General features: G+C 49.6%; 1 protein-coding gene and 1 long non-coding RNA gene across 15 annotated transcripts in view; one reads left to right on the top strand and one right to left on the bottom strand.

The window, feature by feature from the left end:
- LOC142929819 (uncharacterized) overlaps window positions 1–14604 on the top strand; it is a 36092-nt gene extending 21488 nt beyond the window's left edge. For both annotated transcript variants that reach the window (XR_012945967.1, XR_012945966.1), the window contains one exon: window positions 14252–14604. This is a non-coding gene — a long non-coding RNA (uncharacterized LOC142929819). The remainder of the gene's footprint in view (window positions 1–14251) is intronic.
- LOC116948983 (receptor-type tyrosine-protein phosphatase delta-like) overlaps window positions 1–17535 on the bottom strand; it is a 614820-nt gene that overhangs the window by 221519 nt on the left and 375766 nt on the right. The gene's annotated exons all lie outside the window — the stretch shown is intronic.

Genomic DNA, 17535 nt, shown 5'->3' with positions numbered 1-17535 from the left:
CCGCAAGTCAACTGTCATTGCGAGCGTCCTACAAAACGAGAAGCGCTCCCAGAGGGCGAGGAGCGAACCAAAGACCACAGCCGGTCCCCACCCCGATTGGGGAGAAATGTGAGAGTTCGAGGTGGGGAGATGGGGGGTATTACCCGAGAGAGCACTGGGCCATCCCCGTTGCTCTCTCTCTCTCTCAGCTGTGATCAGTGCCGAACCTAACGGCCCGTGAAGCAGTGAGCAGGTGTTAGGAGCCCTCTTTGCCTCTCGCAGCCAAATTAGGCGTTGTTCCCACCCCCAATACTAATTGCTGGAGGGCTTTCACGGGCAACGTGTAAACATAGTGTCGTGTAAGACGTACAGAGGCGTCGAGGTGGACTCGCAAACCAGAACATTTGCGGGTTTTTTCAGTGCTGGATTATCCTAGTAGCAAAAGTAGCAACGTATGCTACGGGCCCCGCACTTTGAAGGGCCCCGCGCTAAATGCTTTCAAGCTATCAATGCCATTTCAGTGATTCTGCACTTGCTCTATTGCTATAGTACTATACTGCCTTCAACTTTTATGAACGACTGGGTGTTAAAGGTTAGCGATTTTCGTATTGTCTGGCTGTATAGCAAATTAAAAAAATACAATGACTTTACTATGCAAGTTAAACATTTATGTGTTTTATTATTTATGTGTTTAAAAAAAATATAATTAGGGCCCCTTTATAACAGGCGTTGCCCCGCACTCGCTTAATCCGGCACTGGTGTTTTCACGCAACCGGATTTTCACGTCTCTCTCCCTCCCCCCCGTTCCCCTGCACGGGCTCCCATCGCAATTGCAAAGTCGCAGGCAGCGGCGGCGATGGTGAGAGGCGGCTAATTGTGACGCCCGTCGCGTGAAATTATTTCACTCCGCGAAGAGAAGGGCGATAACGCGCTCGCACGAACACGCCGTCAAAACAGCGCGTTAAGTTTCAACACATCGTTAGGCTAAATTAATGATTAACAGAGGGCGAGGGCCAGAGTCACAATAAAACTACTTATTGTAATCTAGAAATTACTACAATATTGCAAGGCGATTTATAGACGTTGTCCCATCTGATCACAATACCTCAACAAATGCCAACATTGTATTGTATATGTATTTGAAAAAAATCAGAACTCATTTAAAGAAAAGTACGTACACGGTTTATTCCGGACGAAGAGAGATGGAAAATGGAGAGTCGAATGGATGGTGGTGGGGGGTAAGCATTTTATTATCCAGATGCTCATTTATTTTGATGGCAAATGCTGTATGCCGTTAGTGGCTCATTAGAATAACAAATGTAGGAGTTTGGCGGGGCGCAAGATTCGCACACATTTAGGTAATGTCGGGCCTCCGACAGTCATTACGCTACATTAGGCGGTGTGCCGCTCACGACGCGGTGTCATTTACCATCGCGCATCATCAGAATAGAGTCGGGGGCATGCGATCACGGTAATACATCACAAATTACACCGAGCGCGTGCACGCAGCTGGGTCGACGAACCACCACCACCACCCCCCCCCCCCCCACAAATACTTCAGCAGCGCGTGGCTTCTTTGACGCGGCAGCTGCACGCAACAAATCCCTCCCCCCCCTCCCCCCCCCCAAAAAAAAAAACTCCATGGCTTTTTCTCCCGCCTTCTTCGATATGTATAATTACAATTGTAGATGTTGTGGGGGGGGGTTCACTCTCCAACACACCGGGTGGGCTGAAGTAGTAACTCATTGGCACGTCTTGTTCTACGTGACAAACCCTTTACTCCGTTGGCCGTTGTCGGGTGGTGGCGGGTTTAACGACACGTTTATATAACCAACACAACCCCCCCCCCCCCCTTTATTTTGGATTCATAATTATATTTGTTCAGCAGGGGGCAAAAGCCTCAACGAGACTCCAAGTATCTTTCGTCAGGCAGGTCCTGCTGAGTTTTTCGATCGTAGGGGCCATGTGATGGGGCAGGACAGGGCGACTACTGCTATATGTTTCCCACTGAGTGAAATTAGCGAGTAAACAGGTACCGTACATCGCTGTTGTTGATCTCGCAATTGGTGGAACACACACACACGCGCGCGCGCGGCCTTCCATTGTTGTCGTGTTTGTTAGGGTGGGTAGGGTCGTGGCATCCTTTCCACCATCGTGAAGGAGACGCGGTGTGCATCATCATCATTATTATTAGTAGTTGTTGTTGTTGCTTCTGCTTACAGTGAAATGAGCCGCAGGATCAACGAGGTGTGAAGTAACCGCGTAGCTTCTGAACCTGGCTCAGCGCCCAACCGCTGAGCCAGGTGAACGCGTGGCACGATCCGGGCAGAGCAGAGCAGCGTGGCTCGAGCGGCGTTATTGCACACCACTGTAATAAAGCGCTGGACGCAAATCGTGTTACATTATCTTGATGCAAATGCGAGCGATCGGTGTGTTTTTTTTTCCCCCTGTTGAATTTATTATTCAGGCTGATTCAGATCTTTATAACCGAGGACCCCATGGAAGCCTGAATGTGCGGCGAACGCTGTGCTAAACAGCAAAATGGTCGATTGTTCCCAAGTAGGGCCACTGAGTCTAGACACTGAGTAAATATAAGCATTCGTAAAATACACTGTGCACACGATCAGGCATAATTTTGCAATGAGACACTGTTGAGTAAATACTCGGCGATGCATTTGGAGATACCCGGTTAAAATAATTGGCATAATATACAGGGAGGGCCAGGTGTCTTGTGAACCCCAATCAATTGATCCCGAACATTTGTTTCTCCCCTTAGCATGTTCATTTACGTTTGAAATAAACCTCACTTTAAAAAATATATATTCCGTTTTAGAGAATTAAATGGGGTGGGTCACAAGACATCTGGACCACCCTGAATCGATAACACGACAATTTACTTCGGGGCCTCTGAGCATCTAGTCACAATCGCAAGACAGGTACACTAGATCGTTTAAACACTCTCTCCTATGTGAGATACCACCGCTTTGACAATGCTCAATCAGGCTGTTGAGAAGTAGGAGGGTTACTGGAATTCATTGGGTACTATTTCTATAAACGAATCATCCTCTTATAATGTTGAAACATTGCATAGCATTACGGCTTACGGATCCCCATCTTCATACAAACGCGACGTTGTTTTTTTTTACAATTGCATTCCTTAGCCACTTATTAAATGTCTCCAGGGTACTATTATGTACAGTGTTTCTCACAACCTAACACGCCACACACAATTAAAATGGTAAGGTGCCGAGAATTGTACCAGATTGATAATGTTCATTAATCGATGATGCTTCGATGGCGAGATGTTAACTACCTCGCGTGGTAGGCGGGAGCTCGTGGGTTCGATCCTGACCCTGGCGCCTGTATATTTGAAGTTTGTATGTTCTCCCCATGGCCATGGGAATTTTTCTCCGGGTCCTCTGGTTTTTACCTACGCATTTATAAACATGCATTTAGAGTAATTGACTGCAATAAATGTGCACACAAACCCACTTCGTTGAGCTATCATTTGTGGCCAGGTCGCTTCTGAAAAAAAGCTACGTAGCTCAGTGGGCCTTACCTGGTAAAATAAAAATAGTAGTAGTAGTCGCGTACCTGGAATAACATGGACTATATTATAAACTGGATACTCTACTTGTACTTTGAAAAGTTTGAGTACAATTGCTTCTGGTTTTTTTTCTACCACATTTCATTGTTAAACGTCTCCGGGACAATGATTGTGTTCGTAATGGCGAATGGTAAAGGCGCAGCCCCGCAATTGCTTTACTCACGCCACTGCTGGCGGAAGGGGCCTGCACTTGATGGAGCTCGAGAGGAGGATTTCGGCCCAATCTTCTTCCATGCTGCTCAGAGACCGTCTTGAAAGGAGGCGGGGAGTATCCACACTTTACCCCACAACACGAGCACCTAATATCTGCTTAACTGTGGTGCGCGCACCCATTTATTCTGATGGGCAGACTGGTGTCGGTGGCGATGGCGGGGGTGGGGGGGGGCATTTAAGAAATTAAAAAAAAACTCGCCGGGAAATTGAACTGTCCGATTCGAGTGTGCTAACCACGACACCACGGCACCAAGCGAGAATGCGTAATTACATGCAAATGGAATGTTACTCTGCTGTATATTGCTACACGCGGTAACGTATCGTAAAAAAAAAACATTACATTTGCCTACCAGAAACAACAACTTGCGCGGGCGTGCGCGAGATACAAGGCCGTGATGGCAAGGGGGGAAGAGAGGGCAGCGCTACACTCGTGGGTACGCATCGATGCCACCATCTGGTGCCAGGCTGGAGCCGTGGCAACACCCGTGACTTGCAGCAGCAGCAACAACAAAAGAGGACCTGGGTTTGACTCCCGACTCGAATGCCTTTGTTGGGTGGAGGCTGGATGTTCTCGCCCTTTTCTGCAAGGGTGTCCACCAGGATCTCCACTTGTTCCCCCCGTGAAGGGAAAGCCAGCATTGGTGTCATTGGTGCCGGACAATCATCCCACTGCAGCAGGACAATCACCCCACTGCAGCAGGACAATCATCTCACTGCAGCAGGACAATCACCCCACTGTAACAGGACAATCACCCCACTGCAGCAGGACAATCACCCCACTGCAGCAGGACAATCACCCCACTGCAGCAGGACAATCACCCCACTGCAGCAGGACAATCACCCCACTGCAGCAGGACAATCACCCCACTGCAGCAGGACAATCACCCCACTGCAGCAGGACAATCACCCCACTGCAGCAGGACAATCATCCCACTGCAGCAGGACAATCACCCCACTGCAGCAGGACAATCACCCCACTGCAGCAGGACAATCACCCCACTGCAGCAGGACAATCACCCCACTGCAGCAGGACAATCATCCCACTGCAGCAGGACAATCACCCCACTGCAGCAGGACAATCACCCCACTGCAGCAGGACAATCACCCCACTGCAGCAGGACAATCATCCCACTGCAGCAGGACAATCACCCCACTGCAGCAGGACAATCACCCCACTGCAGCAGGACCCTCCCGGAAGAGAGCTTTTGGACATGGAGGGTGAGGCTCTCCTCGATAAATCGGCGACGTCGGCGCCACCGTTTGGATTTGGCCGCCCTCATAAAGCAAACGCCAGCGTCCTCGCTCACCGGCCACAGCCATCCGACCGGGCACAGTGTAATGAAAGGCATAATAATGAGTGTTTTTACTACCTGAATGTGCTGCCATTAGCAGATTATTTCCACACACCCCCCCCCCCCCCCCCCACAAAATAACGAACTGGGAAAACTACCACTGTTTATTCATGCATACAAAAATACCGGCGAGCGAGGAGGAGAGGACAGAGGGAAAAAAATACTCTTTAGCAGGCAGACAGATCTAAATGTCAGACTGTCATTTATAACTGAACTCAATTTTCCGAGGGCTGAATTGTAATGGAATTTTCTCACTAACTCTTTAGCTTAGCCTTCAATAGGCTCCATTTTGATTTTATACAAATTGTTTTTTTTGTAGAATATATTTTTATATATTTTTTCACTTTTGCCACTTTGTTTTGAAATTAACTGCAGACGTGGGGCGAACATTGTGCATTTTTTCATTACGATTATTCCCTTTCCAGAATTGCTTCCAACTTGTCAAAACGGCTCCGATAAAGCGAGGCAGAAATAAGAGAATCCTTATTGCACTCACGTCACACCAAACTTCATATTCGACATTTATCGAGCAATTGCAGATATATATAAAAAAATCTAGAATGAGTGTAAATTTATTTAATTACACAAAATGGTCAAGAGCCAACGTTTATAATTATACAAAGCAGCACAAATCCCTCGCCACAAGATTTGCACGTTCTTTTGTTAACTCGAAAAACTAGCGGAATTACAACGAATCGCCTCGTCGTGAAACGGCAAGCAATTCTGACACGTGAAAACTTTTCAACGTCCGCAGAATCTCAATTTCCTTTAAGTTTCCTCTTTTCCTCCCTTCTTAATGCACACAATTACAAATGTGTTATCCTTCAATTCCGGAAGTGGTCAGGGTCACGGTGATGATTTCCCAATACCAAGTGCCCTCTCTTCCCCCCTACCCACTTCTTCTGCCTCTTGCCCATGGCCACCTTCACTCGCACGACCCATCACTGGCAGCAGTTGCTCATGTGGCGCGCGGATCTGCGCAGGTCTCCTTTGTCCTGGCCACGATTAACCCTCGCTCTGACCCTGACCCTTGCCAACAACTTGGCATTCAATTAACGGGACAGCATTAGCGTGTTCCGTTTAATCACAGGGCACTTAAGGGGACGCATTTGGCATGTTCCGTTTGGTCACGAGTGTATGCTGTGTAAATGCCTCCTAAGCAATCTCGTGTATTGGCAAGTTTTAGTCGAACCTGCCAATATGCGTAGTGCATTGGATTAAAGTTGGTCTTGCTTGCTCAGAGACAGTTTTTTGTATGCAGCTTAATGATATTCAAAAAAGTTAAAAACTAAAACAATGCCTGTTGGTCATATCTGTTTAAAAAAAAAATCTCAATCTGTATAATCTTTGGTAAGTGAAAGTGTTTTTTTTTGTTAACATGAATAAACGTAACTTTTTTTTTTGCCTATGGCCAATTCACCCGCTGTGCACCCAGTCTCGAGTGTTTTTGGAAGTGAAGCTGGGTATGAGACTCGCCGGCGCCTGTACGCGTCAGCTTGTTATCGACTACCCCGGCTCCGCCTCGCGCCGCAGAGGGAGTGCATCACGAATCCCTCCGCGCGCTGTGATTCTCATCCGCCTACACTCCCCTGCCTTCACGAACACGCCACTCAAAACGGGGGGTGTGGTCTTCACCACCTTTCGTACGGCTGCTGCTGATGATGGAGAGATGCAGAGCATCGACTACAATGTCACATTCAGGTAGTCAAGCCCAGATAACCGCGTCATGAGGAGCGCAGTGCTATCGCTGTGACGCCTCCTGCTCGTCTGTGGGTCACGGCTTTGCGCCGTTATACGTTGTACCGTTTTGTTCTGGGTGACCACAGTCGCGCGCTGGAGAGTTTTACATTTTCCATTTTGTGCATCGGGTATCCGCATCTGCCATGGCTTCGTGCAGTTGATGCGGTTTAGGGTGGAGCACGAGCTTCGTGGAAGATCAAACCCAGGGGATCTTCTGCGTTGGGTCTTTCACAAGCAGTGTTTGCGAGTTATTTTGAACTCCATTCAGCTCTCCAAGGCTTCACCGGGGTGGGGAAGTTTGGGCAGGCCCTGGTCCAGCAGTGGATCGACAAAGGGCTCCACACGAAAAAGTGTTTTCTTTCAGATAAGACCACTTGCCAAGGGCAGACGCCTCCGTCAGCCGTTTTTGTACTAAAGCACCCCGACACCTCTATAGCATTTTCACAGCAACAGAGAGATAAGCAAGAAACTCAAAGCTCACCGTGGATGCACATTTAAAATGGTGACCTGTTGACTGGCGCGCGGAAGCGCAGAGTAATAGATTTTTTTTTTCTCAATGTCAGCCACGCTTCACAAGAGAATGTCCCTGAGGTATGTGCAGAACATTGCTCACTTGGGAAGGCCTGGTCATGTTTGGCGACTTGAACCCGAGGTGTGCATGCATCGGCACCCTTGAGTGTCACATTTCACCACGGAAAAGGTTCAAGAGGTCACAGACTGACGCCCAAGTCCAGCCGTCTTTTCCCCTCGCGGATATTTTCCCGTCGCAGCTCGACAGCCCGAGACGACAAAAGCAACCTGCGAAAAACTCTTGACGATGCATCCCGACGCATACATAAGTTCCGACAGAGAGAGGGGGGAAGAGGCTTGTTTGTGGGCGTGTGCAAGCATGTGCGTCTGCGTGTCTTTGTTTTGCATCGAAGCGCATCTGGCCTGGCACGACATCGCCGCGACTTCGTTTGCGCATGTCGGCTTCGTGCCATTGCGTGTTAATTTGTGCGCGTGCGCGTGTCCGACAGCAGTGCGTGCTCGAACACCGAGGCTGTGGTTTTTTTTTTTTCTCCCGGGGCTCGTCTAGCACGAGTCTTGAGTAATGGTCAAATGCGTCATCACGACAATCCAGTGATATCACAGCGGTGTCACTCCTATGCGCAATTCTCGCGTCTAACTTACAGCCCCCCATTGTCAACCCAATCACCGCGATCATAATCCAACACGTCAGTCAGTGCGTGCTGGTGAATAGGGCCAAGGCCGACTCAAATACGACTCGCCAGTGACGTTATCCATAGGCAAGAATCAAACACGTGTCGCCGGGCTCAGTGTGCAGTGGCCTAAGTGTAGCACCACCCCGACACACTGACCATAAGGGCGCCACGAGGCGAGATATTAATTATCTCACCTGGTATACAGGTGTTCGAGGGTCTGATCCTGACCTTGACGCCTGTATGTTTGGATTTTGCGTGTTCTCCCCGTGGTCGCGTGGATTTTTCTCTGGGTCCTTCGGGTTTTACCTCCACATTTTGAAACATGGGTTTAGAATATTTCGATTATTTTGCTGCATTAAATGTCTAAATGATAAGCCACTTTGTTGAGCTACCACTTGTGGCACAGGTCACTTTTGAACAATAAGTTACTACCTCAGTGGGCTTTGTCTGGTAGGAGTATTTGGCTGCTCACATGATAAGCCACTTCGTTGAGCTTTCATGTGCGACCAGGTCGCTTCTGAAAAAAGAGCTATCTAGCTCAGTAGGCCTTACCTGGTAAAATACAAAAAAATATTTTAGTTTGAAAAATTAATAACCCAAAGGCATGTTCTTCTTAGCAACAAAGCCCCGTACTTGCCTCATGCAGCCCAGCAGACACAGCGTCGGTAAGCATCTTCAAAAACGCCTGCACCTAAGTATTTTTTTGTACATGCAATTCGTTTAATTTCAGCAAAATAAAAAAAATGTTTAATTGACGCTAAAACGCGCGAAGCATTTACAATTTTACGCGGAATTGTTTTTATCCGGAAAGGAAACGGTAAATACAGGTTTTCATGGTTAGGCAGCTCTATCCAATTACCATCAGGAGGGAATTACGTTCGACTCGTGAGAATGCTTGCAGTAAAAGTTGCTAATGGCAGTCGTCATGCTGACAAGGCTCGCCAAGCGTGCAGCACAAACTGCCTTCTTGCTTTGGCTGCGACTTTGATTGCAGATTAATAATCCCAGAAAGATAATGTCGCTGATGATCAAACACACTTTAAATAGGTCCCAGATCCGTTCTGAATCAAACAAATGCAGCAGAGGAGGACGGAGGCAGGCAGGAATCCGTGATCATTCAGCATATCTAATGGGAAAAAATGTGTAAATTGTCATAAGGCGGCGGCTTGCACAACCAATTAAATATAAGAAGACCGCTTAAACTACAGATGAAGGCTCATTTGCTCAAACAATTGCCTCTCTCCAAGAAAAATATATGTTTTAAATTATTACATAATTCATACATTTGTTACTCCAACGATGCCTGCACGAAGGGCTGGAATTAAATTACGAACTTTTTATCTTTTTAACATACTGGCAACCCGCGCATCCTTTTGACGTGACCGTCTGTCGGTCTCCCCCAGCCAGCAAAACTTTTACTTTTATATAAAGCCCCCTCTCAATCTTTCACTTGGCTTCTCTGTACTCCATATCCCGATTTATCTCGATTTCTCGTTTTGTTTTCGTTCAAATCCATTTCTCAATTCCTCTGGCCCCTCTTCCACCTCTCCTCTCCCTCTACATTCCTCTCCACCCTCCACTCTACCTCACCCACTTCCCTGCCCCCTGTGTCTCTCTCCCGCTGTTTCACTCTCACCTCTCACCGTCTCTCTCCTTTTTCCCACCTCTCCATTTCCTGTTTCAATCTCTCCTGCATCTCCATAACCCTCCCCTGCCTCCCACTGCTTGTCACTTGTCCTCACGCTCCTCTTTGTGTTACTCTCTCTCGTTCCTCTCAAATGAATGCCCTTTCACCATCTGCCTGCCCATCTCCTCTCTCCTTCTTCCTCCCTCCTCTGTCTTCCTCCTTCACATCTCTCATCTCCCTCCCTCACCTCCCTCTTCAATCTCCCTCACTCACCTCCCTTCTCTATCTCCCTCCATCCCTCCCTCCTCTATCGCATAATCAAGAGATACAAAACCAGGTGGGGGTGCAGGGTGGGAGGGTGGAGGGTGGGGGGCGTGACGTCACCACCGCGTATGCGTCGAGCAGGCAGACAGGAACCCATCCCACATTTCAGCCAGAAAACGATGTTCTAACACTGTATAGTATACTGTGATGTGATGTGTATGACGTATTGTCGTTCATTGAAATGGCTGTGGCAGCGTCTGTCACTCTTTGCATGGGATGTTACCCACTGTCGCCACCTGTCTGTATCTTCACATTTTGGCGAAGCACTTTGAGAGTCTGCCCGTGTTGATTTAAATCTTCCCGTATCAGCATCTCAAATGTTCTTTGATCAAACGAGGCGCCATCAAATTTAAATATATACAGTTCACGAAGAGCATCTATAATGTAGTCACTTGCATGAATGATCATCATCATGCCATCTTTGGGGTACATTTATCTGGAGATGCTGTGGCATTTAAATATTCAAAAGAACTGACTTTGATTTTATCCTAACCGTGCTCTTGCCAGTGACGTGTATATATATCAATTTAGAAAGCCTGGTCCTGCTGATGAGACCTAGAATCTCGAAACCAGTCTCGAGTTATTTTCTTGATTGTGCAAAAGCTGTTGGGTTGTCCAAATACAGTGCAGAAAGCAAGGAGGCCAACGCTCAGCTCTGTTATTCTCACGTGCACAGTCGGGCATGGAGGCCAGACTGTTGCATTCAAATTAATCATTCATATTATCACCATCCTCAATTCCTGTATACTTTAGAAATAAGATTGATTAAGTTATTGGACAGTCATTTGCTAATCTACCGAACGAGTACGCTTAGCACGGTTGGCTACGTACGGTGCAGTGAAATAAGTGGAACACGAATAAGGGGGCCTCCTCGCGCCCAGTTGGGCATGGAAATTCGTCTGACCCACAATTCGCCGCTCTGGTCACTACTGCGAGTTGGTAAAGAGGTGGGGGCAGTAGGGGACGGTGAGAGGCGCACGGGACTGGTAGTTCCATCGTCCGCCACCGGCATCGGCGATTGCCGGGCATCATTCATTTCCGGGCAGGTTCATATCTCGGCGCGCCAACCGCTTGCACCACCTTTACCAACCCCAAAAAAACAAAGATTACGCGTGACTATGCATTACATATACACTTTTTTTTGTTATATATACAGGCACTATGGCCTGTCCTCGGCACCGTCAGTATCCACTTTGTGCCTCAGCGAGCAAGGGGAAAACAAGGGCAGTAAATCAGGAGGGGGACAGAAGAAGACAATTCTCTATCGCGCCATGAAAAATAACCAGCCTTCCTTTGCACGCCAGCAGATTAATTATTCCCGACACCTCCCCCTTCCGAACCCCACCCGCCAGCCCGCTCGCAGCCCACCCACCCACCCGCAGGCTATTTGCATGCTTTCCTCTTTCATTTAGTAAAAAAAAGGTCGTCGCCAAGGTGATGGGCAGCCCATTAATGAAAGCCCAAAATCAAATTTGTTACGTCTGGTGGTGGTGGTGGCGCGCATCTCACCGGGGGCCCCGTTGACCTTCAGAAGCGAGCAGCTGCAATAAACGGGGACCCCCCCCACCACCACCCCACCCCTGATAATTTTTTTTGTCTTTCGCAGAAGGGTTGAGTCATCGGGACGCGACAAGCCGTACCAACGAAATTTTGCAGCAAAAAAAATAATTCAAAGTGTTGGGCTATAATTCGTGATGGCCAGGTCGCTCCTGAAAAATGAATCGATACCTCAGTTGGGGGCTTTGCCTGCTAGGATCGGGGATGGTTTAGTTTCATTTGTGTTTGATTTTTGACTGATTTGTTTGCATCGCCTGTACTTTGCGCTACTGTCGTGTTTTCGTATTTGTTTGTTGTCGTAAAGTTACTTACCCGCCCCGACCGGACGACATTTGTGAGAAAAGAGCTTCACAGCGCATTGGATTCCTCTCGTATTAATAAATATTCTACCTGTGATTCTGAAGCAAGGGAGGAGGGGTGATGCTGCGGTGATTAGCGCACTGCACTGTGAACTCGACAACCTGAGTTTGATTTCACGGTAGCGGCTAGCATCGGGCGAGTAACATCTAAACCGATCCTGCCCACCGCCTCCAACTTTCACACCCCACACTAGCCTTGTGGAGGCGTGGCTGAACAACTCCCACGACCGGCACAGCATTCTGTCCTGCATTAGCTTGGCCAAATGTCTGTGAAAAAAAAGGACGCAAAGGGAGGCACGATGAGAGTGATGCTTAAAGGAAAGGCAGGGTTTGCTAAGGTCATTGTCCGAAAGAAAAAAAAATGTACAACTAAGGGCACGGGGCCTGGCAATTCTCCAGCATTAAACCCGAGATGCCGATATTTCTGAAATCACTTCGTGCAGACACGGAACATTCCCCACGAGGACACGTTAATAATATCCTGTTTAGCGAGGCAGGCACAACGCATTGGACATGCCAATATCTAGGTTAATGTTAACAGCCAGACAGAGGTACCGGCCGCCCGGTGTGATTGATTGCGTGGAAAAGGCATATATTTTTTGACGGGGGGAGGGGGGGGGGGCTGTGTAAGATAATCCCCCAAACGCAATATTACACGAGGCAGACGCAGCGCGCACGCAGGGGCCTCCCAGCAGCCTCCAACAATGAACGCGCGCGTGCGGCATTCCATGGCCTGTCCCCCTTTTTTTGTCGCCGGTTGACAGGCAGCGAGCAATCGACGCCGCTCGCGTTTGAGGGCGTTTGCGACCGCCGCATATCTTATAACCTCACACTTTATATGCGCGCGCGCCTGTCGTGTCTCGCTGCGCGGCGCCTCCAAACTGCATATAATAGGCCTATTTATACCTCTGCAGCTTATCCCCTATTACCTAGCGTTCTGAACGGGGGGCGGGCAGGTGGTGGGGGGGGGGTAGAATTAAAGCGGCACAAGAAGCACTTTTTGTCTCGTGGCGTGTCAGCGGCCCACGCTTACAGGCACGCTCTGTCGTTACTGTGGTGAGCCATGCAGGCGGACGGACTTCATGCCCTGCCCTCTGACCCCCCCACTCCCACGACACTGCCCCCCCCCCACCCACCCGAGCCATGGTCTGTCGTGCCCACGTGGGCAAGGTGCAATTGCAGCCACCGTTGCATTTCACACGTGATTTGTGAACGCGGAGCACTAATTGGACGCGTGTGAAATTGCTAATAATTGTGAGAATGTGCGAGTTAATGCACACAATCCATCCCACCAGGCTCCGATGCACGCACCAGTTTTGGAGGAAGGCAACGGAGGCTGATAAAACAGCTGAGCCCGCAGATAGCGCAAATACGAGTTATCGTGACATTCGCACAAGAAATCCTCACCGAGTCACATCGGCACGATTGGATCATTCCTCATCAAGGAGTTTTTTTTCTTGTTTCATTGTGGGAGGAAAGTGGAGTACCTGGAGAAAACGCTCGCGTATGAGGGGATAAATGCACGCGGGGTGCACACACGGACAAATTCCACAAACCCACTGCCACACTGCCAAACGCAAGACTATTCTCACGTTCTCTTCGAACAGTTGGGTTCACTCGCACATCTGCTGCCACCTTGCCATCCCCTGATCACTTCGCGTCCCAGTGGGCTTTGAGAAGCATCATCTCTCCAGCGGAAACGCTCTGACTTGGTTGAATGTGGGACGGGAGCAGGTGAGGGGGGGGGGGGAGGACGACACTGGGGGTGGATTCTGATATTCGTGTTTATCCACGAATATTAGTCCCATTCTCTTTGGTTCTTCTGGTAAAGTCACGTGACTGTACCGAAAGAACCAAAGAGTATTGATTCCTGCAGTCACGAAAGCTTCAAATCAAGATTAGTCCCATTATCGGAGTCTAAAACACAGCTCAACACAGATAGTCAGAATAATTTTGCCGCTGCTTAAAGGTTATTCCCCGTATGTATGCAAAGGCTGGGATAATAGGAAGGATAGCCACCCAGATAAATGGATTATATCCAGATCAATTCTGGTGCAGGATAAGCAGAGCAGGGCGAGGGATAAGGAGCGTTTCATTGTATTTCCATGTGAGAACTCAAGCGTTCATTCAGCCCCGGCGAGCTTCTGAATAATAGGGGCCCCCCTTGGACAACCATCACCGCCATCCCTCAGTTTCAGTGGCCCTGTCAACAGCCATCCATTAGGGCCCTACGATTTATAAGAGAGATGAAGAGGGCAGCATTTTGATATTTTCTCTCTCCCTCTCAGATGTATTGTGACATCGCCGTGCTTGGCCGGGTGAAATGCGGCGGCGTCGTCGTCGGCGTCGTCGTCCTGTGCAACGCGCCGTCGACGGAACGCGCGTGGAACACCGAGCACGGCGCTCCGTGCAAGCTGCACGAATCGGAAGCACGCGGCGCATTCGCCGTGGCGGCGAAAAGCCACCGGCACACGTCGGCCGCGCATCGCGAGCCAGGGCGGAGGAGGCGAAGGTGTTAACGCCGGGCCTCGGAAAGTTGTCGTGCGCGCGCTCCCGTGCAATGCTTACGTCTTGAATGAGCCGCCCGCCCCAGCGTTAAGATTTATTCGATAAATAAAGAAATGGATGCCTTTAAAAATGGTTTCCTCGCAAAGCTGTCAATGTTCGCCGTCAGGTCTCATTTTCGACGGCCGTGCACTTTTCAGCCGCACGCGCGCAAATGGCGCCCGCGCTGTCGCGAGGCTGTGCCGTGCCTCGTTACTGCGGTCGCCACCGTGAGTACCGCCCCCCCCCCCCCAGCCCCCCGGCCCGCCAGTTATGATTACCTGGCTGTCAGTTCCCATTCTCCCAACAACCCGTTAACCTCTTTAATTACCTCGTTAGCATAATGGTGCTTAATCAGCAGCGCTCCGATGAAATTACGGCTCGCCCGTGCCGTCCACTCCCATGGGAGGGAGAGTCCTCCGCTTCCCCGGCGGGCCCTGCGTCGCGCCCCGCAAACCCAGCGCTGGCGCCACGGTCAGGGTTTGTCCCGCTAGCGCGCACGCTCTCTTGCTCTCTGCCGCCACTCTTAGCCTTGCTGCAACCCCCCCACCACCCCCCCCCACCACCCCCCCCCCCCACCACCCCCCGCCCCCCCCCCTGTTAATTTTGACAGTCGGAGCAGAACCAATTTCCATGCCCAACTCCTCCGTCGAAAACAGGAGCTTTTGTGCGCAGGCGACGTTTGAGTGAAAGAACGCTTTGGTACTTGCTTGGCGCAAGCGGGCACCTTTCCATCAGCGGTGCCGGCTTCCTTTTTATGGCTTCCAGCCATGAAAGTAATAGGTTTTTATTGGTTTGCATTTTGAAATTGGATTGTTTCACTCTGTTGAACCTGCGCGTGCTCTTTAGTGCGTGGACTGTGATACACAGTCCATGGGCGTTAACCCTCGCGCCACCGCTAGCCGCATTCTCTCCCCCCCCCCCCCCCCACCTTTAATTTGCACCTTCAAGGGGTTTATCCTTCGCGATTGCGCCACGAGTTGGTGCAATCGCGAAACACAAATCACCGACAGGGCCCGTTCTCCCGCGGACCATCAGATATGCGTTTCAACACGTAAAAGCGACCGCAAGGCGACGCAGGCGAGCCGGCTCGCAGCTCTGCCTGGCATAGCGTTGGACCTCAATTCGGCACAGACGGGTGCCGAGGCAAAGTGTTAAGAGCAGCGATGGACGTTGGGCAGATAGGGGGCGGGGGGGGGGGGAGGTTGGCAGGGGGAGGGTGCGCCGGCCACGCGGGATTCTGCCTCGACCGCCCCCCCTTAACCCCCCCCAACAACCCCCCCCCCCCTTCCCCGCGGGAGGCTCGTGTGTCATAGCCTGGATGGATTGATTAGGTACAGATCTCCAGTGACACACGCCAGAACCACCCCACCCCTACCTCCCATCCTTCTGCTGCACCCCCCACCATCATCCCTCAAGGGTTCACTTATGGTGCTCATATAGAGTGGCTCCATGCGTATCCCTGCCTGCACATCCTCCTCCTCCTCCCTGTCACGACCCTGCCACTTCTCCCATATTCTCAGTCCCCACCTGCAGCCTCCAAGCTCTGATGTATTTACCACTTGTTCCTGCTCGTAGGATTGTTACGGGGCATCCAAGTCCAGTGCTCATATGTTATAAGTCAAAGCGGTTACCCACACAACTGAGTGAGAGTAGCACTCATTGTGTTAGTTGCAATTGAAGCTAGTTGTAATTACTGGCGGAACGTCGTACTCAGATTGCACATGTTGTGGCTTTGCTCTGCAACAGACCGGTGTGCTGTACTAGTGATGAATTGGCATGTTCTGTTTACGTGACAAACCTTACAAAATCGGCTGTGTTGGGTGGTGGCCGTTTTAACGACACATTCATGTATTTACGCGATCTAACCTAAAAAAAAAACCCCGTCTTATCGATGCTCATTTTGTATTTCCAATCCTGACACGGTGGTGGAAATTGCACAATCTATGAACACTCCGATGAGTTGGCTACGCAACGGTGCGATATAACTTCAACATACATACAAACACTGAGAACATACGCAGGTTAATGGCAGCATTCCACTGTGCATGAGAGTGAGTGGGCTTAAGCAGGATACGTCAATTGATGGTCACCCATAGTGATGAAGTGGCAGGTAAGGAATAGAGAATTCGTCCAGGAGGACATCGAACCATGAGCAATAGCATCAGCTCGTGTTAAGGATCTAGATGGATTGATCACCCTCTCTCACGAACTTCCGCTGTTGTCTTAAAACCCGCATATTATCTATAGCCCACCCTTCCCTCTCCTCTTGCTGTCCTCCCCACTCGTACTAACGCCTTCCCTGCCCCTAACTCCCCATGGGTCACCCACCATCAAGCCGCTCATCTCATTTCCATCTTCGTTTATTCCACGCGCAGCGTCACCACCACCAACCACCTCATGTTACACATATCCCATCCACTCTCCTCGTTTCATCTCGCCAACCACCTTGTACCATAGTTAGATTTAACCAAGGCACTGTACAATGAGATGAGATTGATACATCGCGGAATCGTGAGAGATGGCAAAGGCTTGGGGGGAGGGGGGGGGGGCTTCATCCAGCAGTGGATTGACCATAGCTGACGGTGACAGTGGGGGAGAGTTACGGGCCGTGTGTCCAAGCACAACGCTTTGCTGGCTCCCGTCTCATTTGAAAAAGCGTGCAGCCGTTGGGCTGATACACGTAAGTCACGTTCGGTTTGCATATCCACTCCACCACACATCAGAAGGTGGCACCATCCATCTTCAATTAACGATAATTACGTTGTAGCTCTTGCAATATTCAGTGATATCAATCACGGGGAGCTCTTAGAAATTAATAATGGAATGTGTTTGCTGGGCTTCTCTGTTCCTGCAGATGTTTTTTTTTATCATCATCAACAAGTCAACATCATTAGAGCACGTGTTGTTTTTCTTTTTCATAAACACAAGCAATGTGTGTGTTTTTTTTAATCACCCGTAATCCGGGCGCAATTTCCAGCAGAGCCATTTTGTGCTATATTTGAACAGAGAATCAAATCTTGAAATA

This window comes from Petromyzon marinus, chromosome 35 (assembly GCF_048934315.1).
Source record: "Petromyzon marinus isolate PM22_M1 ecotype Great Lakes invasive population chromosome 35, UKy_Petmar_22M1.pri1.0, whole genome shotgun sequence".
NCBI classification, from domain to species: Eukaryota; Metazoa; Chordata; class Hyperoartia; order Petromyzontiformes; family Petromyzontidae; genus Petromyzon; species Petromyzon marinus.
This window is presented reverse-complemented; position numbering and strand designations above follow the sequence as displayed.